Here is an 18,690-nt window from a genome sequence, read left to right as displayed (position 1 = left end):
CCCTCTGCCTCCACAGCAGCTGTTTCAAAAGCCCACTGAGTCCTTTTGTGTCTTTGAAATAACTACTCTGGAGGAAATCTATGCCCAGAATAGACGGGGCCTCTGGGCCAGTCACAATAGGATGTTTCTTCCACTCTTTCCCAGTCTAACTCTCCTCAGCTTCCAGCAGGGTCAACTGCTGCTGAAATGGAGGTTTTGGGGATTGCTTAAATTAGCAATATGAATTAAGCATTTAAGTTTTAGCTTGTAGATTTGTGCATTGAATTTTAACCTTTTACTTAAGAAACCTCTGCCATGGTACAAAGGGCATAGGAAAATGCAAATTTCTGAAGCTTCTTGCATGAAGAACAATACCAGGAGAAGACTGAGGAATGCAAGAAACCTAAATAAAGGGGCTCCTCTGTCTCCAAGCTGATCAAAATCAACAGACGTACTCAGATAAGCACCAAGGGACCAAAGCAGGCGTGCAAAGGACAAAAGTTCAAAAGATCAATCATGAGGAAGACCACGGCCTTCAGCCTCAGAGACCACCAAAAGACCCCCATGCAACCACCACCGTGAACAACGCATGCTCAGAAGGGCGTGGATCTCATTACCATGTGAGGCCATGAGAGGCGGGGCCAAGGGGCGAATATGCACGGAAAGGTTGTGCAATGTGATGTATATGGAACACCTCTGTGAATAAAGATGTGGCTCAGACCAGGGCTCAGGGCACAAGTTTTCACGAGAGCTATTGTGCTGGTGCCAGGTGCTGACAATACAAGTCCACTTCATACCTACATCAGGGTGTGGAGTCTATTAATTCCGTGTATCATTTCACTGCGATCCCCCATCACCCCAGCAACAGAAACGGGCTCTGCCCCCACATGTCCTGATGGGATTGGAGTACACTGTGCACCAATGCCAACAAAAGCCTCGGATTTCTATGGCTCTCACACAGCCCAAAAGACACAATTTTCCCTGGCCTCTACCTGGCCATCCAGGAAGAGCCACAGGTCAACTCATGGGGTGTACTCCCTCTCCCTAGCTGGGGATGTTGGGCACTGACACTGGGGCCTCTGGTTTTGTTACAAGATGGATAATGAGATGATTGGCTCTGGCAATTCAGGGATAACTATTGTGTGAATATTAAGAAAAGCTTTAATGATGTATAGTTATGTTATTGTAGTTTAGATGTCCTCTGCTCTCCCCATAGTTCCCTTTTCCCCCCCTGTATTGTTACCATCAGACAGCCGGGGTTGTCTAGGACAGGTACAAAGAAGGCTGCACATGTGCCTCTTGCATGGGGCAGTTGGGAATGGACAAGCTTGGTGCTTAAGGGGGGTGGCATGGCAACACCTGATCTCCAATCCAGTTACAAGAAAGCAGTCTCCAATGATAAATGGCAAAGAAGAGCTGGCTGGCAGACCTTGGGAGGGGCCAGGGCTGGCTGATGCAACCCCCAGGGGTATAAAAGACTGAGCATCCATCTTGAAGATGAACCTGCCACCTGGTATGCACAACAGCAGTCCCCAGCGCTGCAAATTTTTCCTTTTGTAGTCCTTTTGTTGTATTTTTGTCAAGGTTTAATAAACCTTTTTTAAATTTTCAAAGCGAGCAGTTGTTTCTCACAGGTTTGCACCGGTGTCACATGGGAACTATTCTTGCTTAGCTCCTTTCTCATCTTCTCTCTGAATTTTTCCTGTTCATCCTTGAAACTCAACCACAGAAGAGACATGAGTGTGTATCAGGCCATGGACGATGGTCTCATCATTCCTGAGCTTGCTTGCTACAGAACTCACAGTCTCTTGGTTGTCTGTGACTGTGGTCACAAGGGTTTTCAGGAGGAAGAAGAGACGAGAATGTTGACTCCATGATCAGAAGGCTTGATTTATTATTTTATGATATATGTTACATTAGACTATACTAAAAAGCAATAGAAAGGAAAAGGTTTCTTCCGAAGCTAGCTAAGCTAAGAATAGAAAAGAATGAATAACAAAGATCTGTGTCTCCGACAGAGCAAGAGCCAGCTCTGCCATGAGTGGTCAGGAAATCCCAACATCCACAGGAGACCAATCACAGGTCTATCTGTTGCATTCCACAGCAGCAGATAACCATTGTTTACTTTTGGTTGCTGAAACTGCAGCTTCTTACAAGGAAAAATCCTAAGAAAGGATTTTTCATGAAAGATGTCTGCGACAGTGTTGTGTGCGCTCTGATGTGAGTGATAAAATATTCTTGTTCCCTGCTTTCTAGCAATGTTTTCATGCTTGCCAGATATGAATATAAAACTTTACTGCTGACTTCTTTCAAGAGTGAACCTTCCAATCATCTGACCACACCCGCAACGTATGCGGAATCCGTGACCAAATTGAGCGGTTGTTGAAACAACTGAAATGCTCAGACAACAGCTGCCAATTCCACAATTTGTGGAGAGCCTTGAACCGTCTTCACATCTGATTCCCATTCCCCTGTCGTTGAGTTCATCCACATGATCACTGACTTGTGTGTCTTCCCTGAGCCATCAGTGAACACTGTGATCCCGTCCAGAGGTTCTTCACTTATTCTTGGCTTTGCTCTGTAACATATATGTGATTGCAACATTTTGTGCTGTGGAAAATTGCACAAAATTGATTGTGCAGGTTCCTGGAAAAGTTAACAATGCGATTAACAAATCTTTTGATTTCTGCATCGCCCAGTTGAAATAATCTTTCTTCAAAGGTAAATAAATCTTTGAGAATTCTCGTCCTGCCATTGTCAGCAACCTTGTTCTCGCCTTTATGATGATCTGTGCTGCCATCTCCAGATCTGTGAGAATTGGTTTTGAAGGCCTGTATGGTAAGAAAATCCACTCTATGATTATCAAAGGATCTCTTTGAGATGAATCTCATTGGAAGATCAAACCATGGAATTGCGTTTTCCTTCCCAGCACTGCCAACTGAAAAGGCAACGATTCAACGAATCAATGTGCTTGTCTCTTCTGAATAGCATCTGTAACTTTCTCCAATTCTTTTTTTGCTTCCCGTGGGAGTGTCCTGGGAGATCAAATATGTGTGTCTCCTCTCAAGAGATTGAGCAACGCTGGAATGTCACTGTTCGTGATTCCCAAAATTGATCTCATCCAGTTGATCTCTCCTAGCAGTTGCTGTAAATCATGCAGATTGTTGACTTTTGTGCTGATCTCCATTTTTTGTGGTCTTATTGTTTTCTCCAAGATCTTCCACCCTAGATATTTCCAAGGCGCGACCTCCTGAATCTTTGAAACACTGATTTCCAGACCTGCCTTTTGCACTTCGGCAATCACACAGTCACGAGCTTTTTGCAGCTCTTGTTGTGTTGGTGCCGCAATGAGCAAATCATCCATATAATGAATGATTTTCACCTTCGGAAATTTCTTCCGCGCTGGTGACAAAGCTCATGCCACATACTACTGGCAGATTGTTGGCGAGTTCTTGTGGCCCTGTGGAAGAACCATCCAATGGTACCGCTGCAGAGGGGTTTCCTTGTTAATACTTGGAACAAAAAAGGCAAGCCTTGGAACATCATCTGGATGAAGCGGAATACTGAAAAAAAATCCTTGAGGTCAATGACCACAAGCGGCCAATCTCTAGGAATCATCGAAACAGATGGAAGACCCAGCTGAAGCGGTCCCATGTCTTCGAGAACTTCGTTGATCTTCCTGAGATCGTGCAACAGCCTCCATTTGCCTGACAGCTTCTTTTTGATGATGAACACTGGAGAGTTCCAAGGGCTGTTTGTTGGCTTGATGTGTCCCTTCTGCAATTGTTCTTGGACCAGGTTTTTCAGCGCACTCAATTTTTTTCACTCCAGGGGCCACTGATCCACCCAAACTGGATCATCTGTTTTCCAAGTCAACTTCAGTGTGGCGAGTGCCGCAGTGACCCCTACTAAAAATCCACCTCGATCTTTGTGCCCCATTGTGCCAAAAGATCTCGTCCCCAAACTGTGATTGGCTTCTGCACAACGAAAGGACGAATGATCGCTGTCTTGTTTCCTGGTCCCATGACAATGATGGAATTCTCACTCTGCAGACACAGAGAAACTCCCCCTATGCCTGAGAGAGATCCCAAAGGTGCAATCAAGCTCCAATTGTGGGGCCAAAAGACGTAAGATATTACTGTGACATCTGCCCCTGTGTCGAGCATGCCTCTGACCACTATTGTTCTGTCTCCACAAGCCAACTGACAAGTGAGTGTGGGTGGGTCTCGACATATGTGCTTTATCCATGTAGTATGTATTTCAACATGCTCCTTCAAAGGAAGCCCTTCCTCATCGAAGATTGACATGATTTCTTCAATGGCGTGTGGTGGCAAGGCGAAAGCTCTCATGACCTGAGTGTTTTCTGCCACAGTCAACGGTGGACAAAGCGCTTTTGCCAAAACTGTCAGCTCTGTATTTTTGTCCGCTGAAACAACTGTTGGATAAACAATGAGTCCAAGGATGCTGCTTTTGTCCTGTCCTATTATTAAGAAATCTTGTCTCTTACATGAATCTCCGCGGATACCTGTTGGAATCTCCGCATGTCTTTCATCCAGAAAGCATACTAATTTTGAAGCTGCCAATGTGCACTGTGCTCCTGGTGGAAGGAGGTCTGGGTCACTGGGAATTGGCTGAAGACTTTGCTGAGGGTGTCTGCTTGACGTTCTCCGATGACTGTTCTGTTTGCTGTTGTGTCACCGCCATCACTTGTGTCAACGCGCGCTGACGGTTTGTGGGCGCGCTCCTTTTCCCGTTTCCCTGATACGGTAAAGGATTCCCTTCCACGTCCGTCTGAGAATAACATTCTTTCACAGAGTGTCTTCCTCTTCCGCATCGTGCACCAAGTGGCTTTTCTGGTTTTTGCATCTGCACTTGTGCGTGCGCTTGTGGACAATTCTTCTTCAAATGCCCAAACGCTCCACACTTGTAGCATTTTTGTCCTCCTGACGAATTGTTCTTTTTCTGGATGGTTGCAAGAACTTTGCTCTGTTGTTGAAGCACTTCTTCCAGAATTTTTTCCACCACCTTGTCTTCCGGCTGCTTTTCCGAGTGTTTTTTCATCTGTTCTTCCCATTCTCCTCTCAGCTCATTCCTCACAATTGACGCGACATGCCGAGGTGTTCCCACCTTGCTGCATGCCTCCACCAGCTCTGCCAATTGTGCTGATTACCTGTTGACAATCTGGGTTGGCATTGCCAAAGGCTAGACTTTCCATGAGAGGTCTTTTCACTGCCTCATCAGTCACATGTCGATCCGCAACTTGTGAGAGTCGATCTATGAATGACGAGAATGGTTCCATGGGACCTTGCCTGATGCACGAGAATGGAACATCCGGAACTCCCGCTGGAGCAATCTGCAAGATCGCTCTGCGTGCTGCTTCCTTGATGTCATTCAACACTCGTCGTGGAAGTCGTGCTGCTTGCTCTGCTGGATTGTCATCTGGAGGATCCCCTGCCAACTGTGCCTCTGTGAGATTTGCGTTTGGCACAGCTTGATAACTGTTTCTCAACTCTGTGAGATACCTTCGCCATCTTCTTTCCCAGATGAGACTCTGTGTGTCCTTGAGAATCATTGACACAAGGCTTCGGATATCATATGGTGTGAGGTCGTACATATTGAATGTCCCCCTCAGGAGTTGTTTGAAGAATTGTGAATTCAGCCCATTATTTTGAATGGCCTTTGCTAAGTCTTTGACTACTTCATGACCCAACCTTTCCCACCTTGGATTTTGACCTTGTGCATCGTATGTCACTGGCATTATTATATCTCCTGATCCTTTAATCAAACCCTTTTCTTTTGCCAACATTTTTCTAATTTTTTTCCAGTCTATGGTTCCATTGGCTGTTCTTCTTCCTCCTCTGAAAACCCCATTGGCAGTTGCATGCACAATGGAATCGTGGAGGTCCTTGGTGATTCTTTGTTCCACATTCTTTGTTTTGAAGTTTTTGGTCTTGTTCCCAAATCCGAAAAAGAAACTTGAGGTTCTCGTGATTGTGTTCTTCTTGCTATATCAAAAGACTGCAGAAGATTTTTTGCTGCTTCCGCTGCCGAAAACATCCATGCCGAAATTCTTTCTGATACTGTGATTCGTATCATGTCTTCTCCTTGTGATTGCGCTTCATCTGAATTGTCTTCAATTTCGTGATATCCCGAAGTTGACGAAAGATTGTCCATTTGTTGTGTTGTTGTTGTTTTCTTTGATGTAGTTTTCTTTTTATACATTGTTGGAAAAAATCACTGCATTGTTGCAGTCCCGCCAGCAGGTGGCGTTGTGGCACTGTCGAACAGGCCTGGCATGTCCTGCACTGCGGTCATCCCCCCATTAGGTGGCGCTGTCATCTGCCTGGACGACCGTGATGGGGACACGCACTCGATCGGCTCCTGTTCAACAGACTGCAATGCTTGCAATCATGTTTGAGACCGAGTCTGCATGGCTGTTGACTGAGCTGACAGTGAAGGTTGAATACGTGAATGTCTCCCTTGGATGGAAGAGGTTTGGACCACAGGGATTGAAACTGAAGGCATCAGGATCGGAGAGGGGGTGGAGCCCCGGTATGTTGAACCCTGAGCATGGCCCCTCCTCCTCACCCGAGACGTCACAGGGGATCGGACCCGCCTCTGACCGCGCTCTGCCTGTACTTTCCATGCACGTGCGCCATCGGGAACGCTTCCTGCCTACCTGAACTGACGTCACTGTCTCTACCCAGCTCCGCCTCTGAAGTCTCCTCCCTAGGATCCGTTCCTGACCCTCTCTCCTCCTCCTCTGATGCCGTATGTACACCCCCCGCCGGAGCATGCAGCCCTCCCCCTGCCGGTATCCCCATTCGCGCCACGATTCGGGCCGATCTCCACGTCCCGACTTCCGGGTTTGACATCATCACTGCACGTTCCTCACGTCTCCCCACGGTAGCTGGCTGGAGCCCTGCAGCTGCTCCACCCTCATTGCCCGTGTCTGATGCTGCCACAGGTTTGAGAGCCCTCCCCGAATGTCCCGCGAGCCTTGCACGTCGAGCGCAATTTTGGCACCGTGCCAGCCGAGATTGCCGCCGCCCTCGACGCTGCGCTCGCAAAAGCCGCATCAGAACCCGTGTCTCCCATTGCCTCCGTGCCCCTCCTGCCAGCTAGCGCCACCGCTGCGCCACGCCCACCGCGAGAAAGCGCATCCCTCCTTCCCTCTGGTCCCCCTTCGACCCCTCTGGTCCCCCTTCGACCCCCCTTCCTGACTCCACCACGTGTTTCATCCCATCTCCCTTTGACTCCTGCGAATCGGGAAGGTGCACTCTTAAGGAACGACCAGTTTCCTCGATCTCGCTGGGAGAGAACCTTAACTCGTCTGGGATTGGAATGGTGTCGTCTGTGCCTGAGTCGGAGCCTGAAGGCCCTGTACTCTCTGGGGTTTCAGGACATTTTGGAAGTCCCTTGGGTTTTCGGGATGGTGAGACTGAAGGCAATGACATTTCTCCCTGCTCCCCTTCCTCGGGAGCTGTTTCCCCTGGGCCAATTGGGATCGGATCCCATCTCCATTTCGAGCCTTGCTCTCCTCCCTCCGCCCCTGTGGGATTTATAGCAAGTTGTTGCCTGGCCGACCCCCTAGCCTGAGCTGAGGTCGCTTCTAACAAAATTCTTGCAGAAGACAGCAGTTTCAAGGCCGTCTTATCATCCTTTGTAGCTAAGAGATAGAGGTGCCTAATAATTTCCTGCCAAAAACCCACTTCTTCAAACAACAGACGCGTCTCTGACTACGGGTAATTACACCACACCCATAGCAACAGATCTTTAAGCTTTTTCTTTGGGATCCCCACCGTGTGTAGGTCCCCACGCCTTGTAGGTCGGACAGAATCTCTAATTGTTCCTGGGAGAGTACACCCCCCATGTTCTTAAGTTTTGACCTTCTCACCAAATTTGTCGTCAGAGCAGTCCGAAGGCTCCTGGTCACCAGCCTGCAGGTCACAGGAGATGGATTCAGAGGTGCCTTTCCGATTCCGATCGGGGCTGTTCTGCTACGAACCCTCTTCGGCAGAAGTGGAGTGGGTTGTTCTCAGTGGCTGCTGCGTCTTCAGACTCCTCTGGCCACTTTCCCAAGGAGTTATCAGCGTTCTCCTGGGAACAGGTCCAGCTTGGGAGCTGCCCACTTGGCGCTTCAAGGTTGCCCCTCTGTGAGAGGTACACACCAGAGCCCACCGGGGCTCAGCAGATGCCCGCCAGCTGCCGCCTTGTGCCCACCTAGGGACGCCAGATGTCTGGTTCAGCTGTCTGTCTCTGCCTGGACACGGGTAGGGTGGTTCTGGGGCAGCCCGCGCTTCAAAGGACGAGTCTGGACTCTTCAGTTTCTTGGTCTTCAGATTGTTTATTATTTCTTATCTACAGAATTTTCTTTCTGCCCAACAGATGTCTGACCTGCAAGGCAGCCAAGGCCACTCTGACCACCCATGGGGCGGTCGTGTCTTTTTATACTAAAAACTACATATATCATATTTACCTTTATTTCCCAATACCTTTCACCCACATTAGCAAGTGCACCTTCACCATGGACCCATCCCCAAGTGCCAACATCACCACAGAAAATGGATGACAAGAAGAAGAAAGAAGAAGGACGAGACACGCCCTGATCCCTCCATCTTGTCTCCATAACCCCCCTGTACCAAAAACCCCAAAATCTATATTTCACCCTGTACTTATATCTTTTTTGCACCCTTCACTCCCAAGTGGCTCTCACGTTCTCAAACAGGTGTCACCTCCTTAGAAGGATCAAAATCAAGCTACCAGACAATCCTGGCAACATTCCAGGATTTCCGACCCCCCTCCAAGGGTTCTCTCGGTAACTCTGGAGTTCCGGAGTGATGTGCTGAGTTCCCACATGTATCTTTTAGAACCCTGTTGGCTTACCCACATTATGTCCCTCCCTGTTGCTCCCTTATTCGTTCAAGTGTAAAATGTCCGGCCTTCAACCCCTCCCCTATTGGTTTGCTACCCTAAACCCCTCCTCTTGAGTGATGTTATATAGGCTCTTGTTCACCCCAAGTCTTTGTCTTGGGAGCTGGTCATGAAATAAAGACACCCCTGTTTCACCCCCAAGACCCGTGCTGCTGCCTTTTTTCCTCCTGTGCCAAACCACTGCTTGTGCTGAGATTTGCCGAGCTTGTGAGGGGGATCTGTCGTGCCCCTGTTGTCGTTGTCACCTGGCCGGGGCATAGTCTGTGCCGCGACCAACAGCCACAGTGCTCTTAGTCACAAGACCCTTGTTTCCATAAGGAGCTGCAAATTGGAAAAATATAGCCACAAACATGTGCCAACCAAAGGTGGTAAGCCAGACCACATGGTGCCAATTAAGGAGGTTCTTTATCCTGTATGAAAATGGGTTATCCAAGAGCTGTTATTCTCTTTTCACATTTCCTCTCCATGCTTTCCTGACATATACTGGGCACAAGTAATTGTCTTGGTTTTAAAAGACAGATGTCTGCCAAGCAAAGCTAGAACCTTCCTGGACCGGAGAAGATGACCCCTTCCTGCCAAATTATTACAACTTCCAAATTACAGGCTTTCCAGGCAAAAAGAAAGGAAAAGGAATAACAGTTCTCTGCTATATATATACACATATATATATATATATATATATATATATATATATATAAAGCAGAATGAACAACAAAGTACAAGAGAAAACAATAACAGGAGTTTTCCACCCGTCAAGCACCACTTTCCCCTTTGGTGTAGTTACAAGCACAGCCGGCAGAGGGCGCTGGCAGGCCCCAGGGAGGCCGGGCAGGTGCAATGATTCCCCCCAGCCAGCAGGGGGCGCTCCAACGGGAGCGCGGCACCATTCCCAGCTGTGATGGAGTCTCGGGTGAGGGGGAAGAGGGGAAATTGCTCCTTTGGGGAGCAATTGCTTCCACGGGCAGCAAGCAGTCTCAGCACCATCAGCAGCAGCAGGCAGAAAACAGAGAGGGCAGGCAGATCAGATCAAGCAGCAGTGGATCTCAGGATCACCCACCGGCAGCCAGCAGAAACCTTGAAGGAAGGCAGATCCGATTCTAGTGCCAAGTTAAAACGCAGCCATACCCCCGGCTAGATAAACATGAGCACCCCAACACCCCCACAGCCACCCCTCCCATTCCTGCCCTGGAAGGGAAGAGGCAGCCCTGGCCCCACCCTCGGTGGGATCCCAGGTGGGGCTTACACCTGTCCTGATGTCCCCCAAGCTGTGGATGTCCCAGGGCAGGAAACAGGGACAGTTCCTGGCACAAATGACCATGAGATTTCCCCCTCACCACAAGACACCCTTCAAGACTAGGTGAAAGTAACCCTCTGAAAGCCCAGAACAAAGGGTCTGTCACATGGAAATCTCCTCCAACAATGACCCTGAATCCATCCTCGTATGGATAAGGCAAGGACGTCTGTGTTTCAGAACCCCCAGTGACCACTTAACAGTAGGTAACACATCCAGCTTGCCAAGCACTCAGAAGTCAGTATTTGTAACTTTACTAACAGAGCAGGATGTGATTTCAACTATTACCTACCAGAAGCTGTGTTACAGAGCCTACACGTCAACTTTTCTCCACCACCAATTGAAATGAACATTACCATGGTCAAAAAACTGTTGGAACATCGTGGCCTGCACAAACTGCTACAACAGCGGAAGAAGAAAAGTCAGAAGACACTGATCAGCGTGCATCACAATATAGAAAAGGCACATCATGTCCTAGAACAAATGAAGAGGCATGGAGAGAATCACTGGTGGGAAAACTCGCTTGGATGGTCCCCAACTGCCCCAGGCTTTTCCAGCCTAAGCTACATCCTGCAGTTGTGATACTGGCACTGACTGGGATGGGCTTTGTCTTCATCATTGCAGTGTATGTAAGAGTGTGTACCTAATCCAGCAATCAAGAAAACAAACCTGTCCACAAATACAAAGGTTGAAGGAAGGACAAGCAATGTGTTTGTTTTGCCACAACCAGATGCTGTGCTTTAGTTCATAGATACAACTTGGTTTTAACATTTTGAGAAAAGAACTGATTGGCTCCAACACTGAGCCGAGAGCCACCAAAGAGACTGACTCAGTGAGGTGGGCATTTGCTTTATTTGGCACTGGCTACGTGGGGATTGCTCCTCTGTGAGAAATGGATTTGTAAAGGATTCTCAAAACCTGACTGAAAGCTCACAGGCTCTTGTACATCTGTATGCAAACTCTGAGATAAGGTGTGCTGTCTTAGGAAGGCCATGGAATAAAGATGACATTGTTGAGAGAGAGATTGAACTAGAAACAAGTTTCAAAAGATGGCCTTGCAAAAAGACCTGATATTTTGGACAACTAGAACTGTGAAAGATGCATTGCAGCAAGACCACGTGGGGTAAAATAATAGGTGGTTGGGGTTAGAAGTATTAGCAGCACTGTGTGGCAAAAGGAAGTGGCTGAAAAACATTGATAAGGAATTGTAACCAGGAAACAGGGTGGCTTCTGATAGAATGGTGTTAGGTTTTCCATCTCTTATGTCTCACCCTTCTGTGAGACTGGTAATGGAATAAAATTTTTAAAATGCCTCTCAGTGGCCCCATCTCTGTAAGGCTGGGATTTTCCAGCATTCCTCATAACAGGCACACTCAGCACTTTGCACAGCACAATATATGGTTCCACTTCAAGTACATTCATTCCATTCCTTGGTTAGGAGAGGTTATAAAATTACTTCCCAAAAGACATTAATATCATTAGCATACGTGACAGCAAGTTCAGTGTACTCTGGTGGTGCCACTGAAGAAGGCTCCGAGTCTTACACTGGGGTCATTCCAATGAAGGCCAACAGTCTTATTCAGTCTGCACTTATCAGCTTTCGTTCTGAAGCATGCACAGTCCATCGTTGGCTGTTTCAGTGGTTTCAACACATTCTGTTCCTCTTAGCTTGGTGCATTCTCTTTCTCTTATCATAAAATGGCAAAAGCACATCTTGCTTCTTTGGCAGCTGCTTAATATTGCTGACCATTAATACTGAAATCATGCACACATGAGTTACCTCTTCATCAGCTCCTTTCACTGTGGGCTCTGCTCCAGGCTCCTGTGCCCTGAGCTGGGTGCCAATGGAGCCTGGCCCAGCTGGGCTGTGGGGAGGGTGGCATCGCGGCTCCCCGGGCAGCAGCCGCCCTGCTGCCCCCTCCAGAGCCCAGTGCCCGCGGCTGCTGACTGCCTGGCAGGGCTGTGAAGGGAGGGAAAGCCAGTGCTGACCACACGGAGCCCTTGGAAAAGGGGCTGAGCCTGCACCAAGCACACCCTCCTGGCGCTCTCTCCAGCTGTGAGGGGACAGGAGCCAAGAAGTCCAGTACCTGTGCCACACCCTGCTGTGGCTGAAAAGCCCACAGGTGTCTCTGTGACGGGTGGCTATCAGGTTCTTTGGTGAGCCATGGGCCTTGGCTTCCCTCCACAACCTGCCCCACCCAGCCCTGCCACACCCTGCCACACCCCACCCCACCCAACTTCACTCTGCCCCACACAAACCCACCCTGCTCCACCCTGTTGTGCTCCATCCTCATTGGCCCAGCCTCTCCCAGGCCACAAACATGGGCTCCCCTCCATGCCCTGCCCCACCCAGCCCCTCCCCACCCCACCTTGCCACGCCCTGCCTGGTGAGGCCAGAGCACACGCACAGACTTCAGGCCCACGTGGGGCAATAATGTCCGGTAGCTTTGGGCTCATCCCCTTGCTCCCTGCTCCCTCCTGGCCATGGCCAGAGCTGGCTGGCATGGCCCAGGCACAGGGGGTGTCCTCATTTCCCTGCAGATCCAGGATCTGACCGTGGCTCTGTTACCCTCTCTGGCAGCCCTTGAAGAAAAGGACAAGGACATTAGCCCTTCCACCAGAAGCCTGCCTCCTGCTCTGGCACCTTGTGGGCTGCAGCCTCCTCCTGGCCTTGGCAGGGGCACCTGTGCGGGTCCTGTGCCCTGGGCTGTGGTGCCATTTTGGGGTCTCTGCTGCTCTCCAGGCCTCCCGGGAAACACTGCATTGTTCAGCCACATTCCTGCACAGGAAGGATCTCCAACACGTGCTGCGGCTGGATCAGACCTGGAGGTTCGGCGAGGGCCTGGTAAGGACGGCCTGCAAGCCCCAGCCTCGGGCTGCAGAAGCCCCCTGGCCGCGCTGCTCAGTGAGTGCAGCTGGCAGCTGCGCCCCTGCCCAGCGCTGCAGCCAGGGCCGCCAGCCTGCGCCCCACACGCCGCTGCCTTCCCTGGGCCGCGCGGGCTCTGCTCCAGGCTCCTGTGGCCCCGAGGCGGGCGCCGATGGAGCCCCAGCCCAGTCTGCTGCTCCCTCCAGAGCCTGGCTCCAGGGCTGTGTGGCAAGGAGAGGCCAGTGCTGGCTGCATGGAGCGCCTGGCCAAGGGGCTGAGCCTGCACCCACTGCACCTGTGGAGACCTCTGGGCCTGCCAGGTGACTTCCTGAAACTATGCCCTGGAAGAATGTCCTCTAGATTTTAACCCCTCGCATGGGCTCATGTGACATGCTGTCAATCAACCCTAGTGCCATTCCACCTGTTGGTCCATTGACTATTCAACCGCCTGTTAACCATATATGGTCAAGCTTGTAGCAGTTTCTGTGTACCCTCATTGGCCTGTACCCTTGTCTGTTTATCCTTGTGTTTCCCTTTTGGTCACTGTAATCCTTTTCCCGCTCACACTTTCAGGTGATTGCTTGTTGCTGTTGGCTCTGCCCTTTTGTACCACTATATAATCCTGGCTCCTCTACCTCTCCCTGTCTTTGTCCCTGGACCCTTTCAGAGTGGAGCCATCTGGAGCCCCAAACCTGGACCCGTTCTGCAGTGTCCCTAAAAAGCCTCTCCAAGAGGCCATGGCCCTGGGATTTTCACGGTCCATTCGGTGCTCCTGATCCCCAAAGATTTCCAATTTTCTGTGGACTTTTCGGAGGGGGTGACCAACATTCCTGTAAGTTCCTGAGGAAGCAGAAGACCGGTTCCTTCCTCAGGAGCCTCTAGGAGATTTTTTCCTTTGACCCACCAATGTGGTGAGTGTTGGTTTGGTTGGGGTCAATTTTTCTTGTTTCCTTTTAATATCTTAGGGGGCAGAGTGTGTGAGATGGGTTCCAGTCTTTCCCTCTCATAGCAGGAAGTTTATATACAAGTTAAAAAGACCATGATAGATAACAATGTTAACTTTTCAATGGCAAATTTAAGGGCTTTTATTTGTTGAGTCTTCAAACATTTTAATGATGCAACACGGAATTCTGTTCTTTCACTTAGTTTGTGGGATATAAATAATGGGGAGGAAATTGTATCTCTTACAATCAGAGGGGAATTTTCAAGTTGGGAAGTTTTACCCTATTTTTCGTTTAATTTATGACATGATTGCAGGCTTGGGGAAAAGTTTGGCAGCTGTTAATAGTTCTACATGCCGGTTACAGCCCCAGTTGTTGTATCCCTCTCCCCATGTACCATCACCCTTGTCCCCTCAGGAGAGGCCAGGAGTTGGAACCCGCCCAAAGGCGCAGGAGTGCCACCAGCCTTCTGCCATCTCCTGCCCTCCTCTGTCCCCTTCTCAGGATGGGCCCGTACAACCCATCCTGGGTTCTAACCTAAACCTCCTTCCTCTGCCCATTTACCCTTTCTCTCCATCGATTCTTATGTGTCAAAATGGGTACCGGCCCGTGAGGGGACCCGCCCTTCTGACTGAATTCTGCCAAATCCTGCTGCCCAAAATGGCACTGATCTCATGAGGGGATCTGCCATTTGGAGCCCTTCTTCACCAACATTTCTCACCTTGTCACATCAAAATAGCGTACGTGACCCTCCTCCTGTTCCCACTCCCACTCTTCCGTCGGGCTCCTCCCTTTCCAATGCGGGCCCTGTCTCCCTTCCCTCCTCCAGCTCCACCCTTAGCAACAATGACACTTCTGGTTCCCATGTCCCTGGGACTGGAAGTAGATATGATGGTGAGTGGAAGGAAGCCATCTTGGTTACCGGCACCCCGTGGCATTGAGCCTTAGCGGTCAACTGCAGGCCCTGCACCCCTCTTATTCGAACACCCCCCTCTACAGAGGAGTCCAGTGATTCCTCAAGCTCTGATACCGAGCCTGTGGATAACTGGACAGAGGTGCGGAAGTTTGCTGCTTGGGATGGAAATTGGGAGATAGCTGGGAAATTAGCCGCACCAGTTGTGTTCAAACAGGGAAGGAGCCCAGAATGGGAAGCAATGCCTTACAAGGAATTAAAAGAGCTTTGCAAGGCTTGCAAAGACTATGGATGGAGGTCACCTTACTTAAAAAATTTACTTAATGTGACTTTCTCAGCCCATGCTCTTGTGCCGCATGACGTCCAGCACATGATGTCTCTCCTCCTCTTGCCTACTGAACTCCTTTTGTGGGAGTCATTGTGGAAATAGCAATTAAGGGTCCGAATGTAACAGTGATTTTGTTCAGCGGCACCCCTCCTCAAACTGTCCATCTGCATCTTGTTCCGATTGTAGAGAACATTATAAATACTGTCCCCACTTTCAAAGCCACCAACAGCTCTATCATCAGCCAGCTTACCAACCAAATCATCAACGCCGTCTGGGCAACTTTCAGCTGAGTGCCGGGTGGGCCTGTGCAACAATAACAAATGCCAAGCCATTTCACACCTCTCTCCTGACCACCTTAGAGAGCCAACATGCAGGGAAGTAATTTATGATGACACCTACTATAAAAAGGAATTCAAACTCCAGGAATGCTATCCAAAAGTTCAACCAGGTACCTGAAGCATACTGGTAAGCACATTTGCAATCCATTTCTCTAATGAAATCATTTACCACCTTCCAACTGGTAAATCTGGCCATTTCACAACACCAAGGGACGTTTTAGTTATTGGGGACTCTAGTTTCTGACTTGATTATTTACAAGTGTTACTGGAGGTTCAAACTGTACAATGGAATGATGAAATTACAGTGACTGTTGCATGCACTAGTCCCCCTTGGTTTTTGCCTCAACATACACCTATTGCTCAGGCTTTTTTATTACCGGATTCTACTGATATTGTCCCTGAAAATCCTACTGCTTTCTGGGCAGAGATTGTGGGCCATGACAGACCCATCACAGAATGTGGCCTATTTAACAAAGGGGTTAAAGTCTTTCTCTTAGGAGTGGTGGACACTGGAGTAGATGCCACCATCATCGCCCGCTCTGTGTGACCAGAAGAATGGGAGCTTGTCCCCACAAATAGTGTCATCTCAGGAACTGGAGGAGCAGCCACTTCTATGAGAAGTAAAAGAACAGTCTTCAGGGAAGGAGCTGGCGGCCAAATTGGTACGGTTGGACCGTTTCTAGTGAGGGCAACTGTCACGCTGTGGGGCAGAGACATACTATCACAATGGGGTACCAGGCTAGAAATCCCTTCTCCACCACAGGATTTCTAGCTGGGGACAGTGCAGAGCACGCCACTCCTCTGCTCACATGGAAAAGAGATGATCCAGTTTGGGTGGTTCAGTGGCCCTTCACTGAAACCAAGCTAAAGGCACTCAAAACCCTGATAGAAGAACAGTTACTCAAAAGGCATATTGTTCCATCAAATAGCACTTGGAATACTCCAGTCTTTGTTATCAAAAAACCTGGAAAAAATAAATGGCAGCTCCTACAGGACCTTCGTAAAGTCAATGCCATCATCGAGGACATGGGCCCCCTCCAGCCTGGCCTGCCTTCAGCCTCAGTGTTGCCCCGGGATTGGAAATTAGCCATTATTGACATCAAGGACTGTTTCTTTAATATTCCACTCCATCCCTGACATGTGCTAAGATTTGCTTTTTCAGGACCATCTTGAAATAGACAAGCCCCCCTCAAACATTGGCATTGGTTAGCTCTTCTGTAAGGAATGAAGAATTCACCAGCCATTTGCCAAATGCATGTGGCCCACATCCTTTCACCTATTCAAGAAACATTTCCAGATGCAATAATTTTACATTATATGGATGATATCCTAATCTGTGCCGAGACTAACTCCTAGCTCTTATGTTGAGCTTGTGCTCAAAAGGACTACTCAAACTACCAAAGAAGCAGGGATTCCTGAGCCAAGGGAAAAATCCAGCGTACCCGCCCATGGACCTACCTGCAACTTGAAATTGGCGAGCAGACCATGGCACCCCAGCAACTCTCCATCAAGGACAACACAAGAACCCTAAGGGACCTACATCAACTGTGCAGAGCAGAAGTTTGGTTTGTCCACTGCTGGGAATCACAATGGAGGACCTTGCACCACTCTTTAACATCCTGCGAGGTTGTGAGGACCCATCACACCAGAGGCCTGGGAATCTATCCAAAAGGTATCTCATGCCCCATCCATGAGGCAGGCTCATTGGGTGGATCCTGCTTTACCATTTCAATTTGTAGTTCTGGGTATGTCACCCAGATTTCATGGATTGACTTTTCAATGGGATCCCACCCTAAAAGATCAACTCTTAATCACTGATTGGGTGTTGAGGTCCCATCAGCCAATCAAAAGTATAACAACAGCACAAGAAGTGATGGCTCAACCCATTATAAGAGCTACAGCTCATCTCTGGACCCTAGCGGGATGTGACTTTACATGCATCTACATCCCATTGGCTACTTGTCTTGGTTTCGAAAGACAGGTGCCTGCTAAGGAAGGCAGGAGCCTCCCCTGAAATGGAAAATGGAAATCTTCTTCATCTCTCTGAATTGCTATGAATTTTAAATTAAGGGGCTCTCAGGCAAAAAATATGGGAGGAGGAAATGGCAGTTCGTTGATAGGGAAGAAAAAATAAAAGGATAATATAAAACAATGCAATACACTAGAACAACACTGACAGAGTCAGAACTCGACACCCTGTTGGTCAGGGTGTTGGTAGCAGTCTAATTGGAAATGTGGCTGCAGACTTCTTGAAGTGTCAGGTGTGGTTCTGTTGGAGCAGGGGATCTTGTAGAAAAGGGTGTATGCTTTTTCTGAAGATCTAGTGGAAGAAGAGGCAGCTGCTGTTCTTCTGGGAAATTTAGTGGAGAAGCTGTGCTGGTGTTTCAGAACTTCTGGATTATATCTGTGTAGCAATGCTTGGCTCCTCCCTCTGGGTGGAGCATCTCACAATGGGATGCTATGGTTTTTATCAGTCATGCAGTGCCATTCAATAGCCTGTTATCAGCAGATGTCTCCTCCCAAGGGAGTAGTGGTTGTGATCACTCAGAAGAGAGATAAGACAAACTGCCCACTTGACAAAAGACAACTCCCACACAGATAGTAATAGAATACATCTTGCCTTGCAACTTAGAACGCTACTTTAAGTAGTCTGGACACTTTGCTCCAGACCAACGAACACCTCCAGTTCACCCTTGACAGCTACCCAGGGCAAATTTCAATTCATTTACCAAAACATAAAATAGCTGTGCCTAAAGTATCAATTATCAATTGATGATCTTGTCCTTTCTGTATTTTCCCATTCTGGCAATATTTTGGATAATTTCCCCTGGCTGGTACCTAATGCCCACAAGGAAGATTGCAAAGGTTGTTGCAACTTAAGCATATCACTACCAGGTGCTGTCAATTTCTTCATTAATACTTCAGAATCCATTGTATTTAGAAGCCCTAGTCCCGTTCCCAATAATCCAGTAAGGTCTTTCTTCTCTCTGGACATATAAAGCATACGCTTCTGCAGCCACATAGTCCAGTCCATAAAATCAGTTCTTAAAAATGGAGCACACTCAGGCCAAATGGCAGAGGCATTTACTTGCATTGCCAT

The sequence above is a fragment of the Agelaius tricolor genome, unplaced genomic scaffold, assembly GCF_023055355.1.
Source record: "Agelaius tricolor isolate 1412-34295 unplaced genomic scaffold, bAgeTri1.0.p SCAF_23, whole genome shotgun sequence".
In the NCBI taxonomy this organism is placed as follows: domain Eukaryota; kingdom Metazoa; phylum Chordata; class Aves; order Passeriformes; family Icteridae; genus Agelaius; species Agelaius tricolor.
This window is presented reverse-complemented; position numbering follows the sequence as displayed.